Source organism: Mycteria americana, chromosome 1, assembly GCF_035582795.1.
Source record: "Mycteria americana isolate JAX WOST 10 ecotype Jacksonville Zoo and Gardens chromosome 1, USCA_MyAme_1.0, whole genome shotgun sequence".
Taxonomy (NCBI): domain Eukaryota; kingdom Metazoa; phylum Chordata; class Aves; order Ciconiiformes; family Ciconiidae; genus Mycteria; species Mycteria americana.
Genome location: NC_134365.1, coordinates 98,561,976 through 98,584,881, shown reverse-complemented (window position 1 = coordinate 98,584,881; position 22,906 = coordinate 98,561,976). Strand labels below are relative to the sequence as shown.

The following is a 22,906-nucleotide window of genomic DNA, read 5'->3' as shown; positions in this document are numbered from 1 at the left end:
GATGCCTGAGAAAGATAAATCTTGAAGGGAAAGAAATTCTGCCTGAATTTGGTCAGACACTTTTGTATCTTTTTTCTTGAATACCTTTACCACAACATCTATAAGGAACCAATACCTAGGCTTTGGGGACAGCTGAACTTAATTTCTAAGCCTAGCACATGCACATCCATATACATTGGAGTTTTATTCCTTACCTCTTGTACTTTTATTTTTTTACTTCTGAACAGAGGCTATTTCTATTGATATGCATGAACTGATTAAGTGAATCACCCTGATATAACCAATTAATAATGTATATTCTCACTTATCTTGAAGGGTTAATGAAGACAACTGTTGGCAGGCAGATCTATAACATTCAAAATACCTGGTATGAAGACATGAGCTCAGAAGCCAGAGGAGGCACAGGCAGACTTCATGCCTTACTGTCTTTTCTGCTTTGGGAGGTTCAGAAATATAATGATTCAAAAAAGCCCTTGTCATGAATGTGTGTAGTTGGAGACAGGACTTATTATGTATTAATTATAATCTACCACAAGCCCATCATAATGCTATTGGTGGACCAAAGAAAAATACCTCTTTACTGTAATCTTGATGGTGTATCAAGCTATCATAGTTCCTTCTATGTATGTAAGAATGAGTGTATTAAAGTGTAACTGTATTAAAGTAGCTTTTGCAAAACTCAGCTTTTTCAGTGAGTTTTAAGAGCTAATATCAGTGTTTATGTAATATAAAAGAAAGATTTTGTTCTTACACTTTTAAAAATGTGAAGCGCATGTTTGATATTCTTCATACAATACTAGTTTTTAATAAGGATAAAGGCTGCACAAGGTGTCTGTTTCTTGACTGATAGAAAGGCAGAAGGAAAAATTAGTACTGGGAAAGAACATTATTTGCTTCTCTCAGCACAATTGTTTTGTCTTCAAATCTGAACCCTTTATGATTTTCATCCTTGCTCTATTGAAATATGGGGGCAGGGAATACTCAAGTAGCTGGACATACCTCCAAGCACACTCAGGTGTACTAAAAAGCCTTATGTGTGAGCTCCTGGGGTGATGCTCTAAATCCTTAAGCTAATCTATTGTCCATCTCCTTTATACCCAATGCTCTGTTCTTCGTTTTCTCTGTTTTCAAGCTGGTCAATTCTATTTTCCGCTTCACCAAAATGAGAGTCAAAAGCCTTTGATTTATACCCTCAGTTCTCTCATTTACAGATAGTACCATTACAGAGATTTCTGACTATGCATTCTGCTTTCAGGTAAGGTTGAAAGTCTCTGGATCTTGACAGCTATGCAGCAGCAGTGGGCTCAGGAGAGCTGCAAGAATGAGTCATGTGTCCTCCAGTGGCAAGCGGGGAGGAATTTGTATTCTCGAGCTGCAAGAGGTGGTTTTCTCCTCTTTTATTTCAAAAACAAGAGTTATTCCTAGGTGTTCTGGTCAACGAAATTGATCAGCAAAGCCACCAGTTTTAGGTCAAGAAGAAAGGAAATATGTTCTGAAGCTCAACCAAATGCATTACATCCTTTCCAATATGAGGACAGCCACACTCCTGTCCCTGTTTCTCAAAGGTTGCTTCTCTTCCCTTCACCTCCAGGGCCTGCTTGAAGAGGTTGCTGTTAGCTGGGGTGCCCAGAAGAAAGTGGTTCCTTCGCTTAGGCACTCCTTGGCCAGACAACTTCTTTCAGCCTGTGGTCCCCAGAAGTGTTGAGTGCAAGCTGCCCTCTGACAGCAGGTATTTAAGCTATAAGTATAAGGACAAGCTTCTTATTGCAAAGCCAAGAGCCTTTGGTTGACCAGACTTTACTAGCAGTGGGCAGCAGAGCATTTGCAGTAAGAGAGGAGTGTCAGACCATGTATACAGGGATAAAAATTTCAGAGAGATGCCCAAATCCTACTGAAAGTTGATAGGAGTTAGGCACCTAATAGACTCTTTCTGCCTCTGCATGCCTTGTCCTGAGACAGAGATGTATTACTCATGCAGGATTCAGTGCTTCTAAGGTGGGGTTTTTTTTTCTGGAAAGAAAGAAAGAAAGAAAGAAGGAAAGGAAGGAAGGAAGGAAGGAAGGAAGGAAGGAAGGAAGGAAGGAAGGAAGGAAGGAAGGAAGGAAGGAAAAAACACATTACTTTCCACTGAGTTTATAAATGTAAATGCCAGAAGTGTTCAGGTTCCCAGTCTATATTGTTTTCCTAGCCAGACTCTTAAATATATTTAGCTATACTCAGAATATTAACTACAACAGAGAAGATCAAGGGATTTTATTTCCATTTTCTGACAACCCCTGATTTGAATTCACTGCACTAATACATTAAAAAAAAAATCCCTGTATTTAAAAGGGTTAAAAAAAGTAATAAAAGAGGCTATGCTTTACTGATAATGCTAGTGTTTAACAACCCCACATGAGTGCTGATAGTAATGCTATGCTGAGGTATATTGTAAGAAGAAAAGGAAAGTTTTTCATGCATTTGTATTTTCTGAGATTTTTCTTTCAGCCCAGCTGGGAATAAGATGGCAATGCTGCATTCCTTTACATCCTGCCAGCTGTATGGCACCTCAGGTTAATGCAGCCTACCTCCAGCACACTGAATATATCAGCCCATTTTAGACACAGCTCCCAGAACTAACGTCAGGAAGCCAAGTGAAAGACCAGGCATAGGGGTACTTTTAGGCTGGAAGTCAGAGAAAAAGGTCTTTCTGAAGTTTTATTTTTTTGAGGAAGATTTATTTTGTAACAACATCACTGGAGGGCAACAGGAAGGGTCAGAAGTAAAATGAGATAGCAATTTGTTGACAATATGGGAAAAATGCTGCCACTGGACTTTGAAGTGGGAAATGTTTCTTATAAGCAGACCAGATGAAAGCTGATCATTTTGATGCTTGCAGGACACAAAATAGACAGATTGTCAATTACCTAAAAGACTGCACAATTTGTCGAATATGAGTTGGACAACAAGCAAAAGAGAAGTTAACGGTATAGGGGAGTTCAATGAACAAGTTCATAGCTGTGTGAAAATCTCTAGCAAAAGATACTACTTTCAGGCATATTTTTACACCCAAGATAAAATATTTCAATTAGCAGTGATGTTTGTTCTTGGTCTTGTTTTTAAGCTGAATTTCCCAAAGAAATGTTGTTTAAGCACTAAGAATGTCCACCTGTCTTTTGGTCTCTTGCCTTAACTTTTAAATCAACTGGTGATTTCTGACAAAGGGACAGGGATCTCAGATACACTCACTTCCTACACAATTAGTGCATATAGACAGTTTGATAAAGAACCCTCTGCTAATGTCTTCTGGTTGCAGTATGAGCACAAACCGTATCAGGCGTCAGTGAATCTGTGCTGGTGCAGTTTGCACTGAGAAACAAAGCCAGAGAAAGTCAGGTTTTATTCTTTGTGCTGCTCATGCAGTGGTTTTATTTTTCCACAATCTACTAAATTCAATAGCCAGTGTATGCAAAAAGACTGTCACATTTACAAGAGGACGTACATTAACAAACTAATTACTTTTTATTATTATTATTTCCTATTTAAAATATTTGAAAACCTGCTATGGTACAGATTTCCGTAGGCATCCAGGCAGCCAAGGAAGAAATGCCCTGATCCATTTTCTACTGAAGTCAACCACAGCATTTTCTTTGCCTCAAATACAGTAGCACATCAGGCCACTGTGAACGATATTATACAGGATGTACATGACAGGTGAGCTTGTAATGTTGGAGATGAGCCATCAAAAAACCTGGCTCTCTGTGGTTTTGACCAAAACGATCAGGCCAGGCATCTCAGAACAGCCTAACAGATAAGCAACAGGGAGAGGAATCCTTCTACATTCAGGTATACACACATGGATGGAAAGTAGGAAGAAATACATACAGAGGGAAAAAAGGGAATCATTTTGTTATGTCTGACAGTCACACAATTATGGATGCATAAACAAGGAAGCTGTGATACTAGTCAAAGACAGATATCGAACAGGACACCAATCTGACCTAGACCCAGTACAAACCGACACTATTTTAGGTAGCAGTAATGCTCGGCCAAAGGAGCTAGGGGCTGTGTTTGCATGCACGTGCGCATGCGGATGTGTGTGTGTGCGTGTAATACACTCAAGGAGTGCCAGATTGGTGTTAAACTACAGGCCAGTTGTTTATAGCTTAGAAAATACTTAGAATAACATCAACGAGAAGGCTGCAGGATTATCCATACAAGCACAATCCTTGGGGCATCACAAACATCTTTGCATAAAACGAGACCAGCTGGCAGAAAGGAAGAATCATTTTCTCTAATATTTGAACTTATTAGCCATAAAGAAAGCCTGACTAGAAATGTAAGGCATGACTGTGTACAATGGGAGGCAGAGGTCAAATAAATGCTGCATATTCTGAATTCCACAGGAAACACCGCTCCAGAGGACACCACTCGCAAGCTTCAGGGACAGTGCTGCTTAAAACGAAATAAGAAAATACAAAGACAGAAGCAGTAGCAGAGAAAGTCAACATATTCTGAGCTGGCTGCTACCAATCAAGTTAGTACATTGCCCCCTATCAGCTGGAAATTCAGTTTTCCCTCAGCAGAGCTGACTACGTGCACTTTCCCAGTCTACTGCAATGGAAAGTTCAATCACCTCCAGAAAGCAAGTTGCAATCCCAGACAAATGATATATTCGTGAAATACCCCAGATCATTTTAAAAGCACTGTTCTAACCTGTTTGAGACAGAGCAATATTGAAATCTTTGTCTCAAGGCATCTTTAGGCTCTCAATGAGGTCTAGGGGGTTATTTAAAAATATAGGTATTAGAGAGCATGTGAATATGGTAGATATTCCACAGTGTCTGTCCTAAGGCTACAAAGCACCAGGCTATTCCATCTGGAAAAAAATTATAAAAGAGCTATTAAACTCAGACCTCACTGAAGTCAAAAGTAGGAGAGGAAAAATTCAAACCCTCCAAATGTTGATGTGTTCAATGAGGTTGGAATGACTGCATTTTGTACACCGTACATTTATATACTAAAGCACATATCTAAAAAGAGAGGAAATACAAGGCAACAAGGGAGGGAGAAAAGACCTGAGGGCCAAAAAAAGAATAGCTTAGTCTGAGGATCTCAAAAGACACAGTGACGAGATCCAGATACACAGAGCTGAAGGAGCTCTTCAGAGTCAGTGTGAGAAAACCACTTTCCTTCCACTCAAGATGAAATTGCCCACAAATCTATGACGCATTTTCTCACATGCATAGACCAGACCCCGGCAAACTGAGTTCGGTGTTCGATGGGGTGTGGGGAGGGGGTATGCATGGCAGACTGACAGCCTGAGCACACCAGTTGACTAACAGTAGTCCACTCACCTGCCCCTTGCAATATCCTCCACCCAGGAGGTGCTTCACATGAAAGCAAATGAGGTGTTAGCTGACTTAAGCAGTGCAGAGGTCACTGCTGATGAAAGACTAGTGAGCAGGAATTCAAAGGAGCAGCTTGACAGGAATGCAGTGGTGTGACAGGAGCGGACGGAGTTGAGCGTGCCTCCTGCATCTCTTCCTGAAAAACAGTGCAGAGGGAGGTGAAGAGGCTCAGCTGTTTTGCATATAACGTAAGGAAAGAGGACTCAGTGAAGGAGGACTGAAGAAATCAGAAGTAGGTTGTCCAAGAGAGATGACAGTGGCAATGCGCTTTCTGCTGAGCTTTTTCCTGACCATTTGCTGAGGTCATGCGGTCGCAGGGCGGCAGCCCCGCAGCTGTGGTCCCACACGACACCTTGTGTGCTGGCACAGGGGCCTCGTCATATCTGCAACCACAACTCGTGAGAAGAGAAATCACATTATCGTAGGAAGGGAAACTGTTGCTCAAAGGCACGTACTTCCTTGAAAACAGGGGAAGCTGATAGGTGAGCATGAAGGGTAAGAACAAACTCTCGGGCACACTTTAGAACAAGGTAGAGCTTAGGACTGCTTGAAAGTTTTCTGTCACTTTTATTTAATGACAGAGATAGTCAGATAGTTTATATATTCATGAAAAGGACTGATTTCTTTCAAAAAGCTTCGTATTTTTAGGAAGGGGATTAGAAGAAGATGAATTTTTTCATGTGACTGAAAAGACTGCAAACACTTCTTGATTGCTCTTAATGTTGTCTCAGTGTAAAGAGCTGCCAAAATTTTCTCTATCACCTCCATGATTGAGTACAGAAATGAACCACGAGCCAATGAAATCTATTTTAAACGAAGCCTTGTAGTCAGCATTGCCAAAATACATCTTTATCGTTAAAATAATAAACAACATTGACAAAATATGCAAATATAGGAAAGATCTCTCTGTTATGGCCCAGCTCAGGGAAAAGACATGTCAAAATACCTGAGTGACCTTTTGAAAATATTTTATGTTAAAAAAATATGAAGCATGAAATTGAAATAATATCCTGCTCCTTAGTTAGTGTCACTGTGTAGAGATAAGAACCAAACCACTTGTTTTGAGGTCTGGAAAAGAATGCAGGCAATAAATATCAGCTTCCATTATTTCTCCTTAAACAAGCAGCGCAATATTTCAGCCTACAAATCTCAAGCCACCTTCAATTGTTGCTAACAGCCGAATCTAATCTATAAGACTGGGGACTTGGATGAAAGTGGGATACAATTTCTGTCTTATCCTGATGTCTATACCAAGAATAGCCTTCACTTGATCCAGAAGAACAGCTTACGGCTCCAGGACTTGAATACCTTCCTTGTTGCTCACTTATATCCCTTGCTTGCAGGAAATCAGGTTCCTGCTGCCAATTAGGTTCATCATCATCACTCATCCACAGAGTCTTACTAATCTGAGAGACTTTTGTTACTCTGTGTGTGTGTGGCTATCCTGAGCTGGTGTTTAACCTCATCTCTGCCAGGTCATGGTGTGTGTGGTAGAAGAGCACACATGCCTCTAGGGATAAGGAGGGGCAGGAAACTGATGGGTGAATGAGTCAACAGAAGATGCTTCTTCCCTGCTCCATTGTGCTTTATGTCATGCCTGCCACTGTGAGATCTGTATGTCAAGTTTTTTTTCTTGCACAGCACCTTTAGTTTCCCAAAGGGTATCTAAAAATGCCAGGATTTTGTATAAATAGTCCAGTCCTGAAATGAAGAAATCAGTTCACTATTTTGTTTCCTGGTTACTGACAAAGTAGTAGAGTTTAACTGCTGCTGGTGTACTAGATAGCTGTTTTACTGCCCAGCTCACACCTCTGTCCTAGAATGATGTTTACTGATGGGTCAGAAGCAGCAGGCTGCTATAGGAAGACACTGCATTATGTGTGGCTGAATGTAGGCTCTTGAGCATGGAGTTTGGCTCCTTTGAACTCCACTGCTGGCATCTCTTCTGCTTTCAAACTTCCCTTTCTGAATGGAAATGCCCACCATCTTAACTCAAGACTGTATTTCCTCCTTTGCAGAAAAAAGGGAGTGGGATTAGGAAGAGGGAAAGCGTCATCCTACCTTGTTTTGAGTCACAGTGGAATAATGCTTCCAAGCAGCTTTTGCTCACTGCTTGGAAGCAGTGAGCAACTCTGTCACCAGGATGACTCTGTCACCAGGATGAGGAGGTCCTATGCAAAGGGGAAATAAGATGTAAATATTCTCAGGTGCATGAAGTAATTCTTTCATTATGCTCAGCAGGTCTCAGAGGTGCTCTTTGTAAAAGACAAATATCAATTTCTATGTAGATAGATACCTATGTAGACACTCAGCCCTCCCAGACAACCTGCATGAGGTATTTACTGTCTGAAATGTGTAAGTCCCTTTTAGTTACCTCCCTTGTTCTATTCACATTTTCCTAAATATTTTTGGTTGGTTGGTCATTTTTTTAATGTGCTTGCCCTTGTGCTTAGATTTCCTAACCCATTCTCAGGCCTGGCTAAGCTGGTTTTGGTTGTATTGCCATTGAGCATAAACATATATAAAATTATTCAGATACAGAAATGTTTTCAGAGAAAGAGGCGGTTGCCATCAGATGCCTGTGACAATTCACAGGGAGGGAGTTCTCACATGGGAGACAATTCCTGAAAAGAATAGAAAAAAACAAGAAAGGAACACTGCAGTAACTCAAAGAGCAGAGGTGGACCTTGTTGAGGAAAAGAGAACTGAACCAAAACCCTGTTAAGCACAGAGCTGGTAGATGCATTTTGGTATCTCTTCAGCTTTTGCTGCATGCCAGCATTCCCTGCAAAGAGTGAGATCTTAATGAAAAGTACAATTTTGTCCTTTTCTGTTTGCAAAGATCCAGCCACTGCCCTGTCTCCACAAAATGATATGAAAAGGAATCCAGCTCTGAGGCTTCCCAAGCACAATGGATCCATTTAGCTGCCAGAATACCATGGGCAGAGTCCAGTCCCCCTATTTCTGTCTCTGTTTCCAGTTATTGCATTAAAGTGACAAGGTCTGTCAGGGTGATCAAGCTGAGCTCATTAGCTTGGGATGGTGATGCACCACACAGTCCCTTTTTTTCCCTGTAAATGGCCATCTGGAATTTTGAGATCCTCATTCTTTCATGTGCTGTGGACTTTCTAGCTAGAAAGTTAACTTGTTTCAGAAAGAAAAAGTCACACTTTTCTCCAGGTGTAGGAGGTGTATTTCCCTATGCCACAGGTAATGTGAAAACTGGGGTTGGTTAATCAGGCAGCAGCTTGATGGGTCTCGTGTTTTGCCACCCTCACTTTCTGCTATTACTCTGCCTCTCAGGTTTTCATTTTAAACTGCATCCACTGAGCACAAGTCTATGAGTCAGCATGGGGAACCCAGGGAAATATAGCCCTTGAAAATCCGGGCTTGGATTCTTTCTGCAGACTGTCCAGCTGTTCCTATTTGGCTTTCCGTTCTCTATATTGTTTCTGTGTACTTTTCATTTACAGGTTTACATTTGCTTGTGTTTTGCTCTGCTTGGCAGCAGGTACCTGGGTCTGTTCACTGACATTTGAATGAGAGAATCCTTTCTATCTAGGATTATTCCCATTGCTGAGTGCACTGGAGCCTGCTACCTGGGTAGTTTCCTTTGCTTTGGCCATGTAACAGTTAGTCAACAAATTTTGCTCCGGCTGCCTCATTTCTGGAAGCTTGCTTCAGACTTCATTGAGTTTATTGCCTACACTGTGTCAAACTACAGTTCATTGTTGTCGTCGTTTTATTCAAATAGTCCCTAAGTGCACCAGATTCTGAACGCTTGGCTGCAATATTCCATGGAGATCTACTTTATTTTTATATAGGTTAAAGCCAACAGTAAAGCTGCCATTAGCAGCCAAACTAACGCCTTTGTGAAGTGTTGCCATGCTTTCCCAGTGCCTGGCATTTAGTCGTTGGCTCTTGAATGCCGTATTTTGACACTGGGTACGTATTCCTTTTGCATACCAGGGGTAAAATGCACTTCTATTGCAGAGGAAGCAGCATTAAGACTAGCTGAAATCCATTTCTATATTTAGAGCTTCATGCATTCTTTATAAGTTTTGTGTTATCTTTTCTGATCTGAAAAGGAAAGCAATGCATTTGGCCTTTATGCCATATATTAAACTTTAGAGTGTTAAATAGAAAGGGGAAATGTGTATGAGTCGATAAGTGATCTTTAATATGTAAAACATGCTGCTTACATTCTTCAGATCTATAGTAGAGATACTGTCTGGTTTATGTGCAGTGCAACAATTCAAAAGTTTGTGTATTTTAATGCCAAGCTCATAGGGATGCTATAATGAAATGCAGATTCCTGAGAACTTTACAGCAAAGTAGGAGAAAGTCAAAGAGAAACTGGAAACAGCATTTGTGATTAGTAAGGTGTGACAATGTTCAGGGCTTTTGTGATCCTAGGCCAGTGTTGTGAAGTAGAAGCAAAATACAGAACTTTTAGCATTTGTGTTCTGTTGATATTTTATTGTTTCATACAGCCTCAGCAATAACACTGTGGAGCATTTTAGAATTTGTCATGCCTTTATGTTGTGCTTTTCCAGGGAAAGTGGGAAAACATGTGTACAGTAGTGTTTATCTTGTGTGTGAATGACTGTTCTTGAAATATAGGCATACTGAGAATCTCATTTTAGTGCAAGTGAAGCTCTTTAGATAATCATGTCTGGGTATTTTTAATAGCTCTTGGTAATATCTTATCCCCTTCCACTCTAAGTATCTTTGAAAACACTCCAAGTGCTCCAGGAAAATGCTTTGGAGCAGAGCTATATGCATAACAATTTCAGGTATTATCAAGAAAAACTTTAGATAATAAAAGAAGTTCAAACCTCGGACTTCCCAGTCTTCTACAATTAAGACCCACTGGTTTCATTACAAACCTTTTATGGAGGATTAAAAATATGCAACCTCCTTACCAAACTCCCTATAAAAGAATTCATTTCATTAGCTTTATGAGACAAAGTACAACAGCTTAATCATTGAGTAGGGCTGGTGAGCTGACTGTGAGGAAACAAAATCATGACCTCAATCATATTAGCACCATCCAAGTGAATAAACTGGCCAAATCTCGTGTTTGAGGCCCTGCCTCAAGCAAACAGAATCAAACTCTTAATGTAAACAAAAAAGTTAAATTTGTTTAACAGGTCAGCATTGAGATTAATCAAAAAGCAGAACTTTACAAGCATAATTTTGCTTCCATATCTTGCAAAAAAAAATTACAGTCATAATAATAGATTCCTTTCCCAGAGACTGATTTTACAGCAACTCTAAGTAATTACACACATCTGGTGATAACTTTAAAAACTGCAGTTATAAAAGGAACTAAACTAAAGACTACAGATTCCCCATGCTATAATAGATCAGGTTTTGGAGCCTTATCCATTGTGACACCCTTTAAAGGACAAACGCTGCTGCAAATTTGGAAAGACTCAACTGTAAACTTATTTATAACATTGTTATTATTAACATCTGTGTTACAGAGTTCTTAATTTCCCCAACGGTGCAAAAGCAGCATGAAAGATTTTGCTGCACACCTCTAATTAAGTTCAACTCAATTACAGGCAGTGTTGTATAGTAGAAATTTCACATCAGTGTCCTTGACTGGACTGATAGTTAAGCATGAATTTTTACAGTAGTTTTCAAAAGCCCACTCCCCACACGTACACACACATATTTATATTTGTATAAAAAGCAGTGATATACATTGCAAAAATGTGTAAAGTAGACATTTTTCATTATATAGTTCAGAAATCTGTCACATGCCCTTGGCTGGCTCATCAAACCCTGACCACTAATCCATCTTCCTTGCTCAACCCAAACATCCCAGACATCTCGGTAGGGTCATACAGCTGTCATTTTTCAAGCAATCCAGCAGAGAAGAGTTTCCTTTCTTTCCCAAAACAGACATTCCCTCCTCCCTCCAAAATTTCAAGACAATGTTAGGTACTGGATTAGTGGCAGAATTAGCATTTGATACTTCTCAAGCCAGCACGCAGAGAAACGGGGACCTCGGGAGCTGTGTGCTTCCACCGTATCATGAGGGTTTGGCAGTGCCTGTGTTTACTCTCAGTTATTTATCTTGCCGTTACGCTCTTATCTGAATGCCTCACAATCTTTTGGGTCCTCAGAGCAATCCTGTGAGATAAAGGACTATTCCCCTGTCACAGGTTGGGCAACTAGAGCCAAAATTTACAAAGGCATTTAGTACATTATATGGTGGGTCAGAGGCAGACAGGGAGAGATGGAAGGAAGAAAAGGTTGCCAATTTTGAGTGCTTTAACAGTTCAAATGCAATCCTAGGCCTGACCTCAATATATTATGAAGCTGTAGGACTCCTGATAGTGGATGCTACTTAATCTATATACCTGGCAGTGAGAGGCAAAGAGTTATCAGGGGCTCCCAAGGACACAATTGCTAGCTTGCCCAGGTACTCAGGGCTACAGGCTTGAACCATTTCTATCCTGTGTTGGAAAGGTGGGTTCCTGAGGAGACAGCAACATCAGTGTACTTCTCCTGGAGCTCCTCCTCTCTTGGCTCATTAAGGTGTGCTGTACATGTCTTGTGCCTCTTACCTGTAGGAATTGCATGTGTAGTTGTAAGAGTTGTAAGTCTCATGGCTTATTAGTCATTTCCCTCATCCAGGAGATCTAGAACCAAGGTGGTGAACCAGGGGCTCCCAGATGAACATTTCTGGCTGTGCTTTAGTTTCTTGTACAAAGTAGTCTTCCTCTGCCATGCCCGTGAGATTAGACTTCCCCTTCCACACCCGGCATGTTTAGGAAGAGGAGAGGAGGATGGCAGGGGAAGACATTGCCACAGAGCTTAACTTCAGGCTTCGGTACCATTGGGACCTAGGTAGCTTCACACAGAGCCTCAGTGGGGATCTCTAACAGCAGGGCCATCACCACCATAGCGACCTGGCCCTCAAAAGGATCATCATCAGCTGTTGGGAAGCAAGACAGTTCTGCATGACAGTTACAAGGGTTTTGGGAAAATAACTCTTGTGGCTCATGGACGTAGGGTCACACAAAAAAATAATACCATAGCAGAGTGCCTGGGATCCCAGGCTAGACAGCTTATTATTATTATTATTATTATGGGCTTATTTATATTTTTCCTCACTTGAGTACAGAGATGACTGGTTATACTATATAACTAGTTACAGGGTTTTTTTGTGTATTTCCAAAAGTTACCAGAAATCATTTGGGGAGGGGAACAGAAAGGGAATCTGTATGCCTTTGGGGCTGTCCACTGAGTTAGATTTGAGGCATCAGGCTTTGTAAGTAGAAGTAGAGGCAGATCAGCTAGGCCAAATATCTGACTTAAGATGCAGACACACATGCTTATGGTATGTGCGGAACAGAAAATGAACTTGTTTATGCGTCTCTGTGTGTGTATGTTGGGGGATCTGGCATTTGGAAAGATGGGTATAAAAATTTAGTCTTTGTGTTTTACCTGACAAGTAATAAACCCATTCCCAAGTCAGGACAAAATCCTCTTGCCATACAGTCAGCCTCTGCTTCACTGGGGCCATGGTGGTGGGGTAATAAACCAGAAAATAATTAAAAACATATGGTAAAAATTTTGTTAGACTATTTCTTCTGAAGTGCCCTCCTGGAAAGCCAGACACCTTAGTAGCATCAGTCCAATTACAGGAGCCAGAGGGAAGGGAAATTATAAGTAATAATTTTAGAAATATCCCCAGGATGCACTGTGTGTGCCTCTGAGCCAGGAAAACCCCAAAGGGCATAAGTCTGGAATACAGTAGCTGGCTCATTCCCAGGCAGAGAGCTGCAGTCTCACTGAAAGCCTGACAGACACACTGCAATGCATATATCTTAAAAGCAGCATCAGTGGCACTTAGCCATTCAGATCTGATTCTCAAAAATAATTTGGGTTCAGGAGAGCAAAAATGGCAGACATTTTGGGGATAAATCCTAAGTATCATTGAGGCTCTTGTTCCATATCCCATTGGAATGATTTCTTTGTTATTACCATTCAATGTAATGATTTAAACCCTGTTCTTTCAATGACCTAAAGAGCCATGTAAGTTCACAGAATGAGTAGTCCTGAGCAAAACACTGGACTTGTACAGTCCACAAGATCACAAGCATACACAAATTTTTTGTAGGATGTGGCGCCAGTAACAGCACTCATCTGTAATGACTATAGTGACTTTCATTATGAAAGAGGATATTGTTTAGTGAATGTTTTCTGTGATGCTACCAGACAGGGCAAAATGCACTCGTCTGTTTACGCTCATGCTTTCAACTCTATTCAACAAATCAATACTCAAGGAGTTTTCTTCCTCCATTTTAATTCTTAACTTTTCTTGCTCCAGTTTGAAGTAGCACAGAGGAGAGAGAAGGAGTCACTTAGCATTTGAGTTTTGGAACCAGCTCTTGTAAATCCCAGCAGCCACCCAGCAGCTGACATCTTCTAATGACACTGATCCTTTCCTGCAAACAGCCAAGTTCCTTCTTCTGGGTTCTGCTGTTGCCAGCATACTGGTATAGAAAGACTCTCAGGGACAAAAATACATTAGAAAATAGTAGCAGGAAGGGAGATAGTATTGGCTGCAAACCTGTCAACCCAAATCAGATGTTAGCTTCCCTTCTTACTTCCAATTTAGTAGAAATATGCTAAGGATTTGAAAATGTGACTTTTCATCAAATATGATCCTATTTTTCACTCCCTAAGTTAAAAAGTGCCATTATATTAGTTCTGTCTCTCTTTTGAGTTTCTAAAGTGAAAGAAAAATGTCTTGTTTTTAATAGTCTGGAAACATAACAGCATGACAGTCATTTGCACCTGAAGCTTCCTTTTCCTCTCACTTCCCTCCCCACACCCCATTCAAATCCACAAAGGCCTTTTTCATGTCAAGCACATGAGAGCTTTTTGTGTGGTCAAATTGTTTTTTTTGCAGACACTAATAATTCTTCCTGCTGGTAAGCTTTCAACACACAAAAGCAGAACATACTCTTTATATGCCTGATTTTTTTTTTTTTTTAATTTTAGGTGAAAGAACAAAACTGAAAGCTCAAAGCTCCATAGGGGGCAAGCAGAGAAGAAGTTGTCTGTACAGATATATGCCTCTTTCTTCTTCCGTGAAATCCTCTGTCTTGGGGTTCCCTTCAGCACTGCAGATCTGGAAGCACACAACACGACTTACCAGACTTCCTGTGATGTCTGGAGTTCTCCTTAGGCTCCAGCTGTGAGAAGGAGGCAACTTGAGTGGGAAATTCAGCTCACTTTCCTTTTTTCTCAAAGCAAGTTACAAGTACTTCAGGTCTCGGAGAACAACCTAAACCTATGACACAGGTGCACCCCTCTTGGCTGGAGACAGAAGGCAGATTAAATATATAATTTAAAAACCCTTGTGATTTTTAACCTAATGTCTTGGTTGTCTTTCTGGGAAGCGGGTGAGACAAAAAAAGTCCCAAATTATTTTGGAGCGCTTGAGTTTGGCGGTCCTGAGCAGACAGGTAGGCAGACATACGATGTTTAGAAGACACGATACACAAGAGACAGCCACAAGTATGTACACACCGCATAGAGAGGGCAGCTGGCTGGAGGCCCTGTGTTCTCTCTCTAAATTGCCAAAGGGAATGAAATTCAGAGTAAATGCTCAGACTTTTTGATTAAATCAATCCATTGCCACTACCCAATGCATCTTGTGTTCTCTTTTATTGCAGCACATTACCCAGCAATAGTTGATACCATAAATGATCTATACAATCTTCTGGAGCTCTGGGTGAAATAAGGACAGGCTGGTCTCATTATCTTCAAATTTCCCTACTTTTTTTTACTTCAATCAGGCCTTTAACATCCTCTTAAATGTCTTTTTTTATATTTATTATATAAGAAGATAGAGGAATTCATTCTGGAGATGCTTAAATAGTTGTGAATGAGGTAGGTGTAGAGTCAAGCTAAAGTGGATGCCTTGTTAAAATGAAATTGCTGTACAGGGGACCTATCTGTGATGGAAGAAATAGCAAAGGGCAGACACCAAGACTCCTATGTACTTTTACTCTTCTGTGCCCTTTTCTCTATTCATCAGTTTGCCTGGTGGGGAACAGGCTATTGTTTAATTTAGTGATGCAGTCTACTAGCCCTGCTGTCTGGACCTGTGGCCAGCATCGTAATATAAAACCTACATTTGGGGAATTGGTGCAACAGGCCACAGGGTTGCTTCAGACTCTTCAGGCAACAGAAGGAAAACTGGAAACTAAGTAAGTCATACTCAATCTTTCCCCCTTTCAAAGGAACACACAAATGTTCTTAATATTGTCCTGGTAAGTTTGTCACATTGCTTTAATGCAGTAAAAAACCAATATTCCTATATATATGGCATACAAGATAGCATATGCAGGCACTCAGAGCTGCCCAAGTCATCACTTCTCTGGAGGTCTCTGGAGTTGCACAGACAGCCTGTCCACTTCCCTCATCCCCAAAACATCAGTGAAAAATGTTTCATAAAGTTATAAGCTCATTTAGGTTGGAGGCAGACAGTCTTCCTGGCCTAGTGCCCATCACAAAAGTAAACAAGAGACACTGCAGAAAATTGCTGGCCATAAAATACACACACACACATGCGCATGCACTCTTGGAAGAGGCAGCGAGACCTTTCAGCCTGTCTTTATCAGTTCAGTAGTTCTAAAGAAAACCAGGCAAGACTCCTAGCATCAATAGCTGAACACCAAACTCTGAGAGCTTGTGTAGCAATTGCACTGTGTATTTTATGTGGATGGATATACTGGGAAAACAAAACAAAGGCAGAACTGCAATGGGCATATATGAACGTGTAAACATGTGTGAGCCTGTGTGTATCTGTATTCCTGCCTTCCCGCCGTGACTTAAATAGTCGTGTGGCTGATAACCACAGCTCAGGCACTAACTGAAACTACTCCCAGAGCCAGGATGCTCACAGCATCGCCCTCCCGCCGGAGTTACCCAATATCCGCACCTGGATCAGATGCCCACAGCCCGGCCTTTCCTTGAGGCATTTCCTGGATGTCCAATCAGTCACGACGCTAGGCGAATTCCACTCCTAATTCTCAACAGTTAAGATTGTCGTCAAACCAACTGTGAATCCTTGCCTTTCCTATTAAGGTGGGCTTGGTTTTTCCAAGAGGATTTTGAGCAGCACTGTGCCATGGCTGCCCATTTGGGACACAGCACTGAGCACAGCTTGGATGTGGCTGTGAGCATAGCTCCTTCTTGCTGAGAAGTTCAGGGCATGGTCCTTCTCCTAACCCCCAGGAAGCAAGTGGGGTGGTGGGGGGAGTGTCAGCCTTAGAGGGAGAAATGGGGGCATGCCTAGCTGCAGGGCTGAGACCAGCCATGATCCTCAAATGTGACACGAGGCCTGCCGAAGGTTTTCTCAGCCCAGTGTGCTGCCTGGAGCAGTTCTGTGAGGCTGGAGTTTTTCCAGAGGAAGCTGAGCCCAGGATGACAGCTTTCAGCCCCCTAAGACCATTGCCCACTTCATCATGCTATGGGCTATATTTTAATATTCCTGGCCAGTGGAACTCAGGACCATTTGCGACTCCATACCAGCAACAATTCAAGGGAGAAAAACAGCAGGCTTGTATGGGATGACAGTAAAGTAGGGTCAAGTACGAAAGAAAAATGGTTAAAGGCCTCTTTGCAAAGAGTGGTGGTTCAGCCTTTATTTTGCAAAGATTCATGCTCACACAAGTCCCTCTTTTGAGCAGTAGCTGACATTTCTGGAATGGCAAACTATTTCCAGCTTTGCAGAAAAGGCGTCCTGGTGGACACCAAGTTGAACATGAGCCAGCAATGTGCCCTTGCAGCAAAGAAGGCTAATGGTATCCTGGGCTACATTAGGGAAAGTATTGCCATCAGGTCGAGGGAGATGATCCTTCCCCTCTACTCGGCGCTGGTGAGGACACATCTGGAGTCATGTCTCCAGTTCTGGGCTCCCCAGTACAAGAGAGCCATGGACACGCTGGAGGGAGTCCAGCAAAGGGCCACAAAGATGATTAAGAGCATCTTATATGAGGAAAGGCTGAAAGAGCTTGGACTGTTCAGCCCAGAGAAGAGAAGGCTCAGGGGGGATTTCTCATCAATGTGTACAAATACTTGAAGGGAGGGTGCAAAGAAGACGGAGCCAGGTTCTTCTCAGTGGTGCCCAGTGACGGACAAGATGCGATGGGCAAAAACTGAAGCACAGGAGGTTCCCTCTGAACATCAGGAAACACTTTTTTCCTGTGAGGGTGACTGAGCACTGGCACAGGCTGCCCAGAGAAGTTGTGGAGTCTCCCTACCTGGAGATATTCAAAAGCTGTCTGGACATGGTCCTGGGCAACTGGCTGTAGGTGGCCCTGCTTGAGCAGGGGAGTTGGACCAGATCACCTCCAGAGGTCCCTTCCAACCTCAACTATTCTGTGCTTCAGTGATTCTGTGAAAAGCTTTGTTTTGGCTACAGGTTGCTTTTTTTCCAGGCATATAGCTTTCAGTTCTGCTCAGAATAAAAAAGAGGAAAGCAAAATTAAACATGAAGAAAGGTGTCAAAGGGATTTTCCCATCTGAACCTGTTCCTTCGCTCCCCCTATTGTCTCTTTTTCTCACAAAGGGCCTGATCAAGAAAAAGATGCTGAACATGATCCACTAATCCACTAATGCTCAGCACCTCTCCCTCAACCCCAACATCCATGACCAAAGAACACTGTTGTTCCCTCTGTCCCGTGTAAGCACACCCAGACACACACTCCCCCCACAGTCCAGGCGTGTCTTCCAGAGAAACAACGTTGATGTGTAGTGCACATCAATTCTAATTTTGTCTCAAATAGAAAAATAAATAAATGACTCTGTCATTCTTTTCTTTCCACCCCGCCCTTTCCCTGATTGTCACTGAGAAGTACATGTGCATGAAAGCAAGCCAGCTGGCCACTGGTTTCCAGCCCTCATTAGCAAAGATTTGGATGATGAAAAACTTTGACCAAATCTGAACATTTTTATAAATGATAGCCTAAAAGCAGAACAATCAGTCAGTCAGTATTTCTCTACCCACTGCCTTTCTCTTTCACACAGCCAGATGCTGCTGCTATTAACACCCTGACCAGAAGTAGCCTCTTGTATATGTATTGAGCTTTAAATACTGTTTTACCTGCTCAGAGTAAAAAAGAAAGTGCTGTTTAGACCAGAGGGGGTTCTAGATCTTCCTCTTTACATAAGAAGGGTTTGTTTTTTTCCCCTGTATAGGGAAAGGAAACCTTTGTGCTACCATTGCTTTGCCGATGGCATTGGGAAATGTTTCTTTTAGGAGTTTTTGCTTGGCTTCCTGTACTGGGGATAATCCTTAGTTTGCATCAAGCTATCTATCTACTCTGTTCTCCCTTGCAAAGTGGGCCATGGTACACCTTCAATAGAGTAGCTGCAGTGGGATGACTCAGGCTAGCATCACCTAAAGTGACCGTGACAGCCAAATGGAATTGTAGCAGCAGCACAGGCCAAATGCTAAATAACATTTAGAAAAACTAAATAAAGTGGCTGGGCCCAAAGGCAATGTGGAAGACAGCACTTGGCAATTGCTCTTTTTAAGGAGGTATATTTTTAATGGTATTTTTATATCATGCAGATATTGCAAATATGAATTGCTCACCAGTGAACACTCATCTTGCAAAGATTCCAGCATTAACTGGATCTTACCTTCTCACATAAAAGGAATATATCACAGAAAAAATAGGACTATCTCCCACATGGTCAGGTTTTAGCAGAAATTAAAATCTTAAATATCTTCCATTTATTGCTCTGTTGTTAACCGGTGAAGTTAGAGAGCCTGGGAAGATGCCAATTAGCAGCTAGTGTACAGGAGAGTCACTGGTTATTCTTGTTGTTTTTAAAGACAGATTTTTTTTAGCTAGGTAACTGTGCTCATGAGGGATTATCTTGAACAGGACAGAAAAACATTATATCATATCTTTATCATATTATCACTTAAAATTCAGGAATGTCTTGGGATCTCAGCCAGACTGGGGCTCTATTGCATAAGGCCCAGTGCAGACAGGGAGTCTATGAGCAGTCACAGGCTTTGCAGTTTTAGTCTGAACATTTTTTTCTGAAAACCATAGCTGCCGCATAGAGATTACTGCCTGAAAATCTCACTTTATTTTTAAAGGAGTATGTTTCTCGCCCACAGTGCCTGGAAATGAAAGTCCTAAATGCTCCAGCACCAGAACACATATAAAAAGACTGTAAAATGAAATTGTCTGCTTTCATGGTGTTAAGTCAGTCTTGTGATTGATTGGGGAAAGGAGAGGGTGTGAGGAAGGGAAGGTGTTATTCAGGGTTTCTGAATGCTGGAGCTGGGCAGAACTGCAGGTTCTTTTTCCTCCTCCCCATTCCAAAATTTAGCTATTTTAAACAGACACGATCTTAATCAGACCACCTGCAGCCAGAGTATAGGCCAGTAAAAACTGGTTCTCCAGCACCAGCATCTGTAGGTTGCTGCGTCATGACAGAACAGAACACTGGTACCCAAGGATGTTCAGGGATATTTCACATGCTGAAAAATGCAATTCATGTACCATCATATTGGTGCATTCCTGCTGCTGGTCTTTGTGGAGCTATTTCTTCAATGTTCATCCTGTTTTACTTTGGCTTGTGCTGCAGCTTTGGGTTTCCACTCACCCAGAACTCACAACAGATCTAGGCAAAACCATTGCAGGTCACCATGTGAAACACTAACCCCTGTTTCTAGCATAATCAAGACACAAATTAGCTTGCAGTCACTCATAGTCACCTTCATTTCAGCAGCTTGGCCTTTTGACTGTACAAACCAGCCTGATACCAGCAAATTTTTGCATGGGTGCAAAGTTCCTGATGCTCATTCTCCACGTTATTGCTACCACAGCAGTTCTCAGGCATCATGAGAGACTATTTTATTTTCTTTACTGCTTTGAAGATGCACCATATTGGTGTTTGCTGGACCTCTTGCTTCAGTATTCAGGCCCCACAGTTCAGAGAGAAAAGGTTTCCATATATTTTGTTTTCTGACAGACTCCTTTGGCCACTGCTCAGAAACATGTGAGTTATAGCCAGGCACCAAGCCAGTATGGCCTTCAGGTCAGCTGGTATGGACTCTCCATGACTAAGCCAGAGCTGGGGGAGGCTCTGGAGGCAGAAAAGTTATTTTTCACACAAATCCCCTTATGGGGCTTATCTTGGAGTTAAACTTTGTTATCTGAGCAACAAGGTTAATCCAGTAAATTGGGCTTGAAAAGACAAGATTTAGGTAAATGAAAGGACAAAGAAAGCTACAGCTAGCAAATGGAACGAAAAGGAGAGAAAACTCGTCGTGTTCTTTTGGAATTTATGGGTCATTTTTTGAAATGAAAGAAATTTTCAAAAGTCTTTGAGATTTTCCTTAGTTTCCCTTCTAAAGAAAATAGAATCATAGTTTATATTTCTAACAAGATCACATTTGAGGCCTTTCAGATTTCAGAGCCCTTCTTCTGATTTTTTTGTTTGTTTGTTGGGTGGGTTGTTTGGGGTTTTTTTTTCCCCTCTTTATATCCTTTTTCTGTATTTCTCTGATTTTTCACTCATCTCCTCCTAGGCTGGAAAGCAAGTACTGCCCACCTACGTCATCAGCCAGTTTCTCAAATGTTGACCTCAGACTCTGTCTTTAAGGGTTCTTTAGCATTGGTCTGAACGTTGTGTCTATAAGAATGGTCCCATGATATTGCTTTCCTCTGAGGAGCCTCCTGTGATCCCCTCCAGTGGTGCACTGAAAGAGCCATGAGCTTTTTTGTTCTGAAGCTGCTCAGTCTTCATGGGACCAGGACACTGCAAAGGACACGAGGTAACTATGGGGCTGGAGGTGGTAACTTTTCTGTTTGCACATCAGAATGAAAACAAGGAACACCTGCAGAGAGAAAGACAGACTGGAAAATACTCTGTTCATGTCCATTTGTTCTAAGTTTCTGTGTGTTCTCCACCCTTTAATTACCCATGTTTTTCCTTATTGTCTTTTTGGATCAGCAAATCAAGTTTTAAACCAAGTTTATTGATCAATGGACCTGATTTTTCACTCTCTTTCTTTTTACACTGGTAGAACTAGAGTTACAGTGGCGAAAAGGACTGTTCTAGCTGAGCAAATCACCTGATTCATGTAGTTTTGATTAGTGGATTGTAGGAATGACATACTGGGTCCTGCCCTGCATCATGTCATTGATGTTAGACCAGCCTAATCAAAACCCATGAGAAGGAGAGCACAACAGAGCGTTCCTTTCTCTGGCATTCACTTCCCTTTGCTGTCGTTCAGCAGTTTAGGGACTTCCTGCAGTGGAGGCTGTGCTAGGTTTAATAGCCACTGGTGAAAGGAAACCAGATGAGTGCTGGGATCTAAGCAAAAGCACCCTGGGTTTCAGTGCACTTACATGCATGCTTAGCTTACATGGGCTGGGGTGGGAACTGCCCTGCTTGTTTGTAAAATGACCTGGGAATCTACAAAGGTCTGCTCTCTCAAATCCATCACCTGGTGTCAAAGTGGGATTACCTCCCCTCCGCCACAGCACACGCTCATGAGCTGGTGAGTCATTCCTGTTTGCTCTCACACGACCACAGGCTACTTGAACAGCCTTTTCCCCTTTCATGGGGCAAGGAGTGGCTGTTTGGTTTCTTAGCAGCATGTTCAGGTAAAAAGGGGAGCTGCGTGTAGAGAAAGGCGCTTATTGTAACTTGTGTTTGCACTGAACATTTTGAAAGCGCAATGCAAACAGGGACATCAAATATAAGCTATATCTCAAATATGGTCTTAAGTCTGAAAAGTGTGAGAGAATGACCTCTACCTTGTTGGATGTTAGCGTTGCTAACAGGACTAACATAACGTCTGCAGTTGCGTGTAGACATCATGATGGATGGTAAATTTTCAGGTTAAAAAGTTCTTTTTTTTTCCAACTTAAAACACTGCATCATTTAATCTCTGATTATAGCAGATGTTTATCCACAGTGTACCAAACTGTACATTGTGGATGCTCTTTCTTTTTCCTAAGGAAACCATAAAAGACATATGAGAAGCAAGCAAGAATATAAATAATTGAAGATTTAGAAGGTAAATTCCCTCACTCTGAAGACATGCTGGTAAATATTAGAAATATGCTTTGTAACTATGTACCATATAACTTTCACAGAAGCAGAGCAACAGAAAGGCAAAATCATAGTGAAGTTAGAGTGGGACAGGACAAATAGCTGAGAAATGGCAGCAGGAAAATTAATCTCTGTAAAACTGCAGGTGTAAACCCAGGAATCAAAGTAAGAAAATATCATGAGACAGAGCAAGCTGTTAAAGAGATACAAGAAATGAATAATAGAATAATCTCAAAAGGGTGCTGGTCTAAGTTTACATGATCTGCACTTACATGCTTCAGTGACTGTGACATTGGTCACAGGGTTCTTCAGTCATGTAGCAGGGGTTAGCAGGCGCTTTCAAAGCACACAGCAAATATACATGAAGATCTGCTGTTGTGGTTGTCCTAAGG

At 41.6% G+C, this 22,906-nt stretch overlaps 1 long non-coding RNA gene across 1 annotated transcript; it reads left to right on the top strand.

The window, feature by feature from the left end:
- Nucleotides 1-1,307: 1,307 nt before the first annotated feature.
- Nucleotides 1,308-15,024, top strand: LOC142404812 (uncharacterized). The gene is made up of 3 exons (XR_012773956.1): nucleotides 1,308-1,729; nucleotides 4,386-4,516; nucleotides 14,418-15,024. It is a non-coding gene; the product is annotated as an uncharacterized LOC142404812 (long non-coding RNA).
- Nucleotides 15,025-22,906: the final 7,882 nt, after the last annotated feature.